The 12395-nt window shown below is 43.7% G+C and overlaps 1 protein-coding gene across 4 annotated transcripts in view; it reads right to left on the minus strand.

The window, feature by feature from the left end:
• LOC134474689 (zinc finger protein 709-like) overlaps positions 1–12395 on the minus strand; it is a 167143-nt gene that overhangs the window by 132901 nt on the left and 21847 nt on the right. Inside the window, exons 3-5 of one of the 4 annotated variants that reach the window (XR_010045565.1) lie at positions 9267–9357; positions 4142–4764; positions 2616–3364 (exon numbers count right to left, since the gene is read on the minus strand). The exons of the other annotated variants lie outside the window; for them this stretch is intronic. The gene's annotated coding sequence lies outside the window, so the exon portion shown is untranslated. Of the gene's footprint in view, positions 1–2615; positions 3365–4141; positions 4765–9266; positions 9358–12395 lie in introns of those variants that run through there. 4 annotated transcript variants of the gene reach the window in all.

Here is a 12395-nt window from a genome sequence, read left to right on the forward strand (position 1 = left end):
CAATCTAATGACTGAGTAGAGGTGGAACAGGACACATCCCTCTGTCCTCTCTCTTCTAACATACTTATGGAAGACAACCCCTGTACCATAACAGACAGTTTTCCATCCCCCATGAAGGCAACATGCTGTTGGAGAGCACTACACAGATGTGTGTACAGCTTCCCTGAAGAAGGGAGAGATGGTCACACCAGTGTACACAGACTCTCCCATGGAGTCATCTATCAGTCTCCCAGGGCTGTCTGGACCAAGACTGATTCACTGATGGTGGAGATAGAGTGGAACTGGGCTCTCCACAGATGGAGCAGCAGGCAGGTGTCTAACTCAGCAGGTTGCCTTGGGCAAGCAGTTTGGGACTGAGGACTAGAGCTCACACTCAGCTCCCCATACCTGTCTCCTCCAGAACCACAGTCCTATTTCTTAGCTCTAAGCAGCAGCTGCAAACCCACATGAACCCTCCAATGCAGCTTCAACTTGCTGAGCTTGAGCATTGTGAACAAACTGAGGAAGAAACAAGGGTGACGAGGACTGGTAAGGTCTGTGGGTATGTGAGGAGGACAAGGCTAAGGGACCACCCTGTAGCTCTGAGACACACAGGAATCAGTGGGTGGATGCAGTGTGAGAAACTTCCGGATAGTGGATTTGTGCACAGAGCTGTCTCTGACAGGCACTGGGAAATTTGTTTGCACTGCAAGAAACATGGGAAATTGGTGATCTTTTTCCCTTTTGCTGTTGAAGGGTCAGCTGCACACCAAGCTCATGGACCAGCTGCAGAGTCTGCACCTGATCCATCTCCAGTGCCTTCACCAGCTCTGGGACCACAGGAATACCCAGCACCAGGAAGCCCATCTGTCAGCTCAGAGGTATGACTAACAGGGTCTCCACAGCAGGTGGCAGGTCCTCAACTCCCTTGAGGCCAGCTCCTGCTAAAAACTTGAGTTTCCCATCTCCTCCACTATTTTTTCCATTTTCTTGCCCTTACCTCTATACTCCTTTTAAATATTATGGCATAAATTAATTTTAAACAGATGATAGGATGTCATTCACTTTAATTAGCATACTCAGTGCAGTGGCATGCACACATTCTCAATATGAACAATCTTCAGTTTTGCCCAGTTCCAGAACATTTCCCACAACTTCATTCCCATTTGGACACATTTCCCTCTCTTCCCTGCCAGCCCCAGCCACCACTGATCTTTCTGCCTCTGTGATTTAGTACTCTAGGTTTTCACATCAGTGCATCACAGCTCTGTTTGGCCAAGCATTAATTGAAGAGACTAACTGATATTTTTCTTTGATAAAGAGGACAGTCCCAAATAGATCCCAGTTTATAAATAAAACTCAGATACATTCATCTTTGAGGTTGGAATTGCTTTTCCATTTGTTTTGTGAGGTAAGAGACAAATACTTGCAATGCAAAAAGGAATCTCCTCATATGGCAAACAAATGTACAAAATGCACAGTATCCCACTGAAGATACATTCAGGGCCATGTCACTGAGTGATGCTGTGTCCCCATTTGACTTCAGGATTTAAGGTAAGTGGGGAACAGCAATGGGGAGGAAATGGGGTGGGGGAAGCAGAACCATTTCCCTCAGCTCCCATCCAAGCTCTACACAGGGTCCCTGGACCTCTCTGAGCTAAGCATAGAGGTTTCTCCCACACAGAGAGCTGCACAACAACAACACAAAAAAAAATAAAGAAAAATCTGCATAACATTTTAACTTTCTTTTCAAGATTGTTGTTCATAGCACTTTTAGAAAAGGAAGGAACTAGGACCCTCCCTACCCTGCAGGTAGAGTGTGCAGGGCACCAGTGTAGACCACAGAAAGCAGGGGAAGCTTCAGGGAAGCTGAGCTCAGTATCTCTGGGCCCACAGGGAAAGAGGCCAAGTGATCTGATTATGAAATTCCCATTGATGCAAGATGGATTTGTGTGTGGAAGATCTCAGTTTTTACAATGAAATATCTCTGCCATCAATGTGCATACACACAGAGATGTGCATGAGACAATCAGAGGGACAGAGGCAGAGTGAGGCAGAGCCTGGGAGACTTGCCCATCACTTAATGAATGGAGCTGCAAAATACTGGAAATGTGAATGCTCTTCTTGGTTTTACTCTCAAAATCCTTTATCATACAATGTCATTGTTGGGTGGGGAAGTGGCACAGGGAACTAACACAAACCTGGTGACATAGACAAATATACCAAGATTTTCTTTTTTTTAATTTTTCTAAATCTGTCATTTGTAATAAGAGAGCATATATTAATGGCATACAAATAGTTCTCCAGTAGCAGAGTCCTCCATGGGCTTGTCAGTCGCAGGCTCAGAAGACAGAAGTAGGGTGAGAGAAGCAGAGCAAGGTCCATATAAAGGTGGAAATGGCATTTTGCCTTAGTTGAAAAAAATGTCACCTGAGACAACTTACTTAAACCAAAGAGAGATGCCACCTCTTCCCAAGGTGTGTGTGTGTGGGGGGGCAGCACAGAGTACAAGGCTGGGTAGGAAGAGAGCCAGGGCTCAGCAGTGTGAGAGGGGATCACAATGTACCTATCAGGGCCATTAGGATGAGTGGTCTGCCATCCACCAGTTCCTCTCTCCTGTCCTTTCCTGCTGTGAGGGCCTGTGTCTCTTCACTGCAGGGTAGAGAGACGGCCAAGCCATAAGATTTCTGTCATCTCTACTAAGACTGAGGACATGGCCTAGAACATGGCCTTCTTTTAGCATTTTCTGTGCCTGTAAGTTTATAATTCACTCAGCAATTTTGCTGTGTGCTATGTTCATGGTTTCTAATTTTTCACACCTTAACTGAGTAAAAAAGAACACGGGTGTCTTTCAATCTCACTTTTTATAATGAAGACTTAGCAGTACATTTTCCAGGTGAAATGCATACAGGTTGAATTTCATAGTCACAGATTTCAAACCTGAAGTCTCCACATTGAGTTGGAGCCTCGAAGAGGAAGTCTAGGGGTGCTCAGATCTCTGCGGAGATCTTATGTCAGGGGAAAATGGGCCAGGCAGTGGTAGAAGACACCTTGGCACCAGGGGCAAGAAATCCTGAGGTCCAGGCCTCCTGAGCCACAAGTCAGCTTCTCAGCAAAGCAGAATACACTACACACTGGACAGAAGAGGGCTGGAATGACCCTGCTACCAGAACTCCTCCCTGTAGGCCTGAGGCCCCTGACTCACTCAGGGAAGCACTATATGAAATGGGAAGTCCATTACATAGCCAATACTGATGGAATGTCTTCCATCCAAGTGCAAATCTCAACTTCTACATGTGGATGCACCACAGCTGTGGAGCAGGACAGGTGTTTACAGGCAGCAGGTTAGGAGGTGGGGCACTGCAGGCAGGTCAGTTTCTGAAGCCTGAAATAAAAGACGGGCATCTGATCAGCTCATTTCCTTCAGCAGTAACCACCCAACAAGAACATTTTGCGTTAAAAGTCTAAGTAACTGAAAGGAGTTACTGCCAAAAATATATGCTGTAGTATTAGTTGGAAGATACAAAAGTAAATGGCTGCATCCCTAAGTAAAATGAGATGTGACCCTTAATGGGAATGTGGTCTCCTTTGGTGTCACTGAACCACATCTATCAGGAACAAACACACTGATAAACAGAGCAAAAATGAATATAGGCAATGGGTCAACAATCAAAACTCATTAATAACAACAACAAAACCCATTATAAGATAAATGACTCAGTGAATTTTTTCAAGTGCATAATAAAGAATAAATAGCAATCACTTTTGGATTCTTCCTAGAAATTGAAGGGAAAGAACCAACACCAACTTCTTTTACATGACAAAGTCACCCTGAGAGTGAAGCCAGACAATAATGTATTAAAAAATAAAATAAAAAACAATTGAAAACACCCTACTGACCAATACTCCTAATGAACATAAGCAAGATTATTCAGCTAAATGCTTGTCAGCTAAATTTGCAAACACATGCAAAATTTAACCACCATGATCAACACTTGGCTCAATCTCAGTGATGCAACAACCATCCCACTATAAAAACCATTGAGCATCACTTGCTACTTTCACAGAATGAGACAGAGCTAACCCTTCAATAGAGTTCGAAAAATAGCTTTGACAAATTCCAAAGTTCAACATTTTGTCATGGTAAGAACTACTCACACACCATGTATAGGAAGAATGGACCTCAGCACAGCAAAGATCATACATGAGAAGCCCATCCTGACATCGCACTGAGAGGCTGACAAGCTTCAAGATTTTCTTCTCAGATCAGGAACCAGACAAGGCTTGCAGCAACTTTCAACAAAGTACTCCAAGTTCTAGCCCTAGAATTTACTCAAGAATAAGAAATGAAAGTTTCCAAACCAGAAAGGAAGAATTAAGCACTGTTTCTGTTTCCTGAGGACACAACCTTTCATATAAGAAACTTACATCCCCACTTAAAACCTTTTAGAACAAATTCAAAAATCACATAAGGTGCAGGGTACAAGATTCACATGTCCTAAACAATTCATATCTATGTGCTTCAAACAAACTGCAGCCTCAAATATAAAGAATACAATTCATTTTACAATTCATCAAAAAGCATTAATGCTTAGGAAAAATTTAACCAAACTCACATATTCTTTAAAATTTGTAGAAATTGATGCAAGCAGTACAGTAGCACTAACAGAATAAAACACATACCATGATGGCAGATGGGAAGAATTCATGTTGTGATAATATACATGCTACCCAGATCAACCAGCTCTTTCAAAGCATTCTTGTCAAAATACCACTGATATTTTCCTAGAAATGGAAAACACAATATAAAAATTCACCAGGAAGTACAAAGTGTCATCCTTTAGCCATGTAAAGAGCATTAAATATAGAAGCACAAAATACCTGGTTTCCAAATATATTATAAAGTGGCAGCAGTCAAAAGCATCTTATACTGAAAGAATAGGATCACAGATGAAAATGACTAGCCCAGAGACAAGCCAACTCATAGAGTCAGCAGGAATTTGGATTTGTTTCTTCATTCCATTCCTATCCTTTCCTGTATTTTCCTTTTCTTCTTCTTTTCAGGATCTCCCTCTGTCGATCTGCCCTGAGCTGAAATCAGAGTGGCCACTGAGGCAGCAGGCTTGTCTGGAACTCCCAGTATTCCTGCTGCCTCAGTGGCCTAACATTGCAGGTATTTTCACCATTCCTTGCTCAGCCAGTGAGTTTTTAATAACACCAGGATGAAACCACGTCTGGCGGTGTGTCTTGTAATGCTATCACTCTGGAAGGCTGAGGCAGGAACATCATAAATTCAAGGATAGACTCACCAAATTAGCAACTTATTGAAAAACTCCTCAAAAAAGGAAGACTTTGGGGGCTGGGATTTAGCTCAGTGGCATAAGCGCTTGCCTTGTAAGCAGGCAGTCATGAGTTCGATCCCTGGTACTGATAAAAACAAAAAAAAGTCCAAAAGGAAGACTTTTAAAAGTGGAATGTAATGGAGCTAAATGCAAAAGCTCTGTATTCAATCTCTAGAAACTGAATGGAAAATCTAAACCATACCCAAAACAAAACCTTGGAAAGTAGAAGGGAAGGTAACAAAGTTTTATTCTGGCCTGGCTGTCTGGAGGGCAGTGTGCCCCAATTAGCTTTATCCTTCACATCTTTTTTTTGGGATTTGACCCAATCATCAATTTTCATGAGTGATCAGAGAAAAAGAGAAAGTGCTTTGGGGATATCAAGCCTCAGTCCCCCAGCAGAAGGCATTTGGAGTAATCTTCTGAAGTGCATTCTGACCACAGTTACAGTTAAAAAGCAGTGACTACCAATATTGTTAATTGGATTTTTAGTCCTACTCATTGTGAAAGAAACTGCAGATTAGGAAGGTGGTAGATAGCTTAACTAGATGGATTCTTTCTACAAAGTCTAAAGATCAAAGTCAAATATTTTATTCCATGAGTATACAAAATTGTTTGCCAATTGCCAACTCAGAATAATGTACACCTGTAATCCCAGCCCTCTGACAGCGTGAAGAAGGATGATGAAGGGTTTAAGCCTAGCATGGGAAACTCAGAAAACTGCTGAGACTATGTCTTAAAATGTTTAAAAACAAAATTTTACAAATGTATGAAATGATTGATCATTAAGTAATCCTAGAAATCACTGTGCAAGGTACATTAAACACTCTTATTCTACAATTATTTTTTATTTTCCATAGACTTAAAAGAGTATCTTTTATATAGTCCTTATTATTATTTCAAAAAAAATAGCAATCCCTTGATCCACTTCTGATTCTAAATATAAATTTAGGAGAAGAAAAAAAGCAATGATCACATTCTCTTCACACTGAGCTACCCAAATCCTAAGAAAGTATATTAAGTAGCATATCTGCAGTCATCTCGGTAAAACATTTGAAAAAAATGAAACAATGCAAACCTAGCAGCACATCAATGTCTACATGATGGTAAACCTTATGCTAGGTGTGCTGACTAAAGTACATTTGCAAGAAAAACTTACATATGTTTTTTATTCTGAATTCACAGGTGATATTTGACTTTGTATTTTTAAACTTAATTTTTCTCTTCTTTTCTTTCTTTCTTTCTTTCTTTCTTTCTTTCTTTCTTTTACTCTTTCATTCTTTTTTTGAGATGGGGTTCTGCTATACAGTTGAAGCTGGCCTTGATCTTCCCTTTTAGCCCCAGATGACCTCAAAATTACAACAATCCCCCTGCCTCAACCTCTGAGAACTGAAATGACAGGTGTGTACCAACATCACAGACTGTGTTTTCCTTTTAAAATTTTCTCCAAACAAACTTACTCAGAGTTATGTGATATTCTTATATTTTCTCAGATTGAATATACAAAATCAAATCAGAAACCACAGAAAATACAGTTTCAAAATCCTCACCAACATATAACATAATGTAACATAATATAGCATAGCACAATATACCATAATAAAACAAAACAAAAAGCAACCACCTAACTCTGCTTTAAACAACTGCTTCCAAAGATACTTTAAGAATTTCTAGTTAGCCATAAACTAGTAATATAATCCATTAATTTCTAGTTAGCCATAAACTAGTAATATAATCCATTAATTTCACGTTTAAGTTGTTTTTCTTTAAAATGAAAGACTGCATCCACTCAAGCACATGTATAAGATTGGCTGTGGCAGCTTGCTTTCAAGGGTTGAGCCAGAAACAGAAGAAATGGACATCAGCAGATGGGTGAGGGGTGCATGAACAAGTGACAGCTGGTTTTGTTCAGCCCCACAATGGCATGTGGTGGCAGCACAGCCCAGGATGGAGACATTGCTTGAAGGAGACCAACCAGAGAGCATTTTGCCTGATCAGCCTCAGGGCCATCACCTCTAGGAAAGGCAAACTACCCAGGAGGTACTCAAAGCCCATGGTCTGTTTGGAATGGGAGGACTGGAAGTGATATCAGTGGCTATGAGACAAGTTCCCCAGGAGTGATGTGTGTCCTTCCTCAGCATGGGGTGATGATGTCCATGGCCTTGGAAAGCCTCCCCTTGCAATCACCACCTGCTCTCCCCTCCACAGGGTGTCAGAGTATGGAGCTACAGTGTGTGGCTGAGTTAAATATCTAAGGATGAATAAGTAATCACTCATAGGCCCATGAGAGTAAAACTTCTTAGGAATCCTCATCCCCTGGACAGGAGGAGGTTATAACATGAAACATTCACATACTTCAAAGAAAATTATTATGGTTATTCTGGGAATATCTCCATACTCCCTAGTGGATTTGAAATAAAACTAACATAAGCCAAGGAAAGAAACTCATCCTAAAATTTGACAGATCTCTAAGTGAAGCCTAATTCTCAATGAAAAAAAAAAAAAAACTTTTTGGATGGAAATGTGCACTTGGTTCCCAGCCTGCCACTTCTGAAGAATCCATATGTTTGTTGTATGAAATATTTCAAAGTGAAGAAAAGTATAAAACCACATTCTGTTTTCTAGTTTTTCACTTGCGATTTCGAAGGAACACAAATTTGTTCCACAATAAAAAGAAAGGAGGCATCAGAGGGGGCAGCCCAGCTATGGACCCCAGCACATGACACAAATTCCTTGGCAACAGGTCTAAACAGAACTTTGAAGCTTCTGGTCACCAGGCAACTTTGTCTGGTGGCAGTTGACCTTCACCAGCACTTGGCTCATGAGAGTGACCAGTGAATATGCTGTGCTGCTTTCTGAGGCTTTGAAGCCCCAACCTCTTGACCCTGCATGGGAAAACCACATGGGAATGAGTGAAAGGATGGTTCACTGGGCCAAGATGTTTCAGGAAGCTCACCGGGAACTGCCTAAAATCAAGGGCAGCACAGGGCAGGGCCCAAGAGCCCCAACTCCCAAGACACCAGAAACAAGAGGGAGCCCAGGACAGGTGTCCCTAGGCTCAGCCACCAGCCACTCAGAGACACCAACTAGAGGACAGCACATTAAGGCCTGGCCACCTCTGTGAATTCTTCTAAACAATTCCCATCCTAAATCATCAGTGTAAGTGCTCTGAGAACAGGCAGTGAGGGAGATCCTCTGGGGCAGGGGCAGGTATTGGGAAGTGTGAGCCTGTGCTCCTGTCATGTTCCTACCCAGGACAGGGCTGGCAGGAGGAGAAGGGCAGCACTCATGCTTATCGAGAGCCTCCAGAGTCATCTCCTGTCCCCCTGGGTAGAAGTCTGGGAAAGAGCTGTTAGTCTTTGAGGAACATAAGGTTATCTGGGTTCACAAAGTGAAACCTGTGATGCCTCAGAGTCTCAGGCTTCCTGTTGGCTGCTGGGCACTGCCCCAACCATGCTGCACACAGGACATTGGCATGGAGGTGGACCCTGGGCCCTGTGTGCCACATCCCTGCTCCAGAGATGGGACCCACAATAACAGGAGATATTGGCTCCAGTGCAGAGTATGTGAGCAGAAGGGAATGTATGGAGGCCCATACACGACTAAGAGGAATTTTGGGTCTGATTAACCCTTCCAACACCTCTATCCAGGGCTTGTCAAACACTGGGCCCATGGTCTTACTCCAAAGGAATCTGGACTGCAAGTGCTCAACTATCATATCCTCTCTACTAATCCTCTACCTTGTCACAGGCAAAGTCACTGTACGTATATTGATGGAAGAGGAGAAAGGGAACAGACACAAAATCGTTTCATTTCTTGTCATGAATGAATTCTGCCATTGTACCTCATTTTCTGTACTGGGCCTGGTGTCCAAGGACCATTAGCAAGGTGTCTTCCTCCACTGTCCCCAGCTCTTACTCAGCATCACCTCACCAGATGTGTGCTCACCTCAAATGTCAGTCCACTCTGTCCCATTCTCTGGCACTTGTCTCATGGGATTTTTCCATGCACTGCAGGTCCTTTTGCAGGAGCCTCTGGGCTAAATGAGCACAAGAAGGTGAGCACAGTGGCTCAGCCTTCCACGGCTATAGAAGAGGAACTTAATTCCTTCCTGGGGACTTTTCAGCAGAATCTTGGGAACATTCTGAGGTGCCTCATTACTGCACCTGGACATCCAGAATGAGCCTCCTTTTCTCATCTCTAAAATGGGTGGGATGTCTTAGGACTCATAGGTTTTGTTCATACATAGACTTCTATTCAACCTCTCTATTGAGGTGATCTGAGCATGCTAGTATTTCTAAGTTTCCCTTGTGAAATGTAAGTTTTAATAAGAGAATCCCTTTTCTGCAGGGGCCCTCCTGTGAGCCCATTACCACTAGCCTCTGCAGACTAATTGGAGTGTGGCCTTTCCTTCAGCCCCAAAACCCTCTGAGAAGCTATGTGCAGGACACCAATTCCATGTCTACCCACAGTCTCAGAAGTCAAGCAGCAGAGAGACTGGGAGAGGTCTGTACAGGAAGCACAGTGCAGGCAGATGGGCCTCACAGCCTGAAGCAGCCTAAAGAGATGGCCTTCTGGATAGATACCCCAGGCACAGCCTCTCCTCCTTGGACTTCTCCAGGGCTAAGCTCTCTACCCTATAGGCACCAAAGCTGAGCAGGTAAGTTCTTACCTAAGCAGCCCAGTGGGAATTGGTCACCTGTGGATTCAGGTCCTGGCCCTATGCAAGGGCCTCACTCAACCCTAGTTTACAGTGCCAAACAGGTTGGGAATGAGTGGATTGAGAGCTTAGGGTCACTGAGGATGAAATGGGGGCTCCATGCCAAGCAGTTAGCTGTGGCCTTGGCCCGATGAACACCTGCCGTATAGGCTGTGATAATTCTGATGGATGATCTTCCATCCCACCCAGTGACCAACACTTGGTGGATGCAGTTCTGTTCATCAGAAAGCAGACAGGAGAGTCACTCCATGACAGGAAATCTTGAGAATGGCAATTTGTCCATGGCTGTCAGACAGATAGGAAGAGCAGATATGTGTTACCAACCCACAATCGTATATGAAGACACACTGTGTGCAAGCACGTTTCTGGGTATTAACCAAGATTCTGTAAGCAGAGCCAGTGGAACCACTGCCCTTTTGAGTTTTGATGTTTGTGGGAGGCCACAGAATAACCCTTGGCAGCAGAACAGATATTGCTCACCCCAAATCCATTGTTCCAGTCCCCAGGCCTCCCTAGTTGTGGGTACAAACCATGCACAAAGAGTTATACAGGGGCAAAGAGAATTGGGCACTGCATCACTGCCTGAGCTAGAGACTGCAGAGATGCAGGACAGACACTGATTGATCCCTCACTTCTCAGATATTCATGGAGTGGCAGCCCTGAGCTTTTGAGTACAAGGACAGGGCAGATTGCAGTCTCTACCTTCTCCAAGTGACTTTCACTGGGGAGGGGCAGGGAGATACTGTGTCAGGATTCCCTGAAGAATGTAGATGTATGATAAAACTAAGCAAGTTCTCCCTCCCAATGAGACTTCTTTCAGCCACTAAGGGCTCCTTGGGCCCTCACTGCCCAATTGTGGGTGGGTGAGGATGGGGCTGGACACTGAATCAACTGGGCAGGAGGTCCATGAAACCCTCTTTACAAGTGAGATGTGCAGGCATTGTGGGAGGAAAGCCCAGGTCTCTCACTCTGCTGGTTCGCTGTCTGCCCCAGTTCTTCTGTGCTTGAGGCCACATTGGAAGTATATGCCCATGTGGATCCCCAGGCTGAGCTTCTCCTGGACCAGCTGGAGCCCCAGAGACTGAGCCACAGGGTAACTATCCTTGGAGTGTAGAATGTAGGGTTGTGGGGAGGTGATGGCCTTGGAACTCAGCAAAGTGCCCAGATGCTGGGTGACCCAGGAGTATGACACACTCAGCAGTCTTTGTGGGGATGCAGTCAGGAGGCTTTCCTGGGGTTGTGTTGGTGCACATGGCTGCCTCTGACAGGCAGTAGGAAGGTTTTGCCCAGGAAGTCCATGGAAAGTTGGCAATTTTTTCATTTCCTGCAACTACAGGGCCAGGCTCAGCCCATGCAGAAGTTGCACCTGCAGACCTTGTGCCAGCTCTACCTGCAGCTCCCTAACCAGCTGTAATCCCAGAGCAAGAGCCAGTACCTGGGTTCCTTTGTCCAGCAGCTGAAGTTCTGAGCTTCCTGGTGGCTCCACTTAGGAGTCATATCTCGAGCTCTAACTGCGGGCAGCTCTTGACCCACACCTGCCATTCCCCTCTCTTCCAGATTTACTTACTATTGTTTTCACAGCTACACTTATTTACCAGAGATAGATTAGTGATAGAACAAATATAGATAAAATTTAAGATTTTAGTGTTGTTTAAAATAATCAGCTTGCTGGCATTCACTGCATTCTCAATGTTGAGCAAATTTTCCCAAGTCCACTTCCAGAACATATTCTTCAAATTTTTACACAATGGTGTTTTGTTTTCTTTCCCCTCTTGCCCCATCCCAGCCACCACTGATTGTATGTCCTCATACTTAACCTATATTACATTTCCCACATCAATGCCATAAAGTTTTATTTGGCCAGGAATGTTGGTAGTGACTATCTTGGGTTAGAGTTAGGTTTAGGGGTAGGTTAAACTTAGGGTTAGGGTTGGACTAAGCTCCCAATTATTGCATCATTACCCACTGTATTTGTCATAAAGAAAGGACAATCAAGACAAAGCACATCCTTATGCTGGCAATCTCTTGGCCCTGAGCTGTATCCTCAATGCACAAAACTTTGAGAGCAATCACTGGTGGTTGGGTTGTACCACTGTGCGAAAGATAGGGCCTAATATGCATTCTATGCATCACGTGTGCCCTGGTCCTAACACCAACATAATCAGTCTACACTGTAAATAGGTAGTAAGAAAAAATGTCCAGTAATCTGTAAACAAAACACAAAGCAGGAAAATCCACTTCTGACATTTGGGGAAAAAAAGAGCTATTGATGAAAAATCTCACACAGGAAAGACATGCTCTCTTTGGCCAGCAATGGTTCCTTTGTGCAAATGCAAATCTGTGGAGCAAAGCATCAG

The sequence above is a fragment of the Cavia porcellus genome, unplaced genomic scaffold (assembly GCF_034190915.1).
Source record: "Cavia porcellus strain 051 isolate PalLab524CR breed Dunkin Hartley unplaced genomic scaffold, mCavPor4.1 scaffold_35, whole genome shotgun sequence".
Taxonomy (NCBI): domain Eukaryota; kingdom Metazoa; phylum Chordata; class Mammalia; order Rodentia; family Caviidae; genus Cavia; species Cavia porcellus.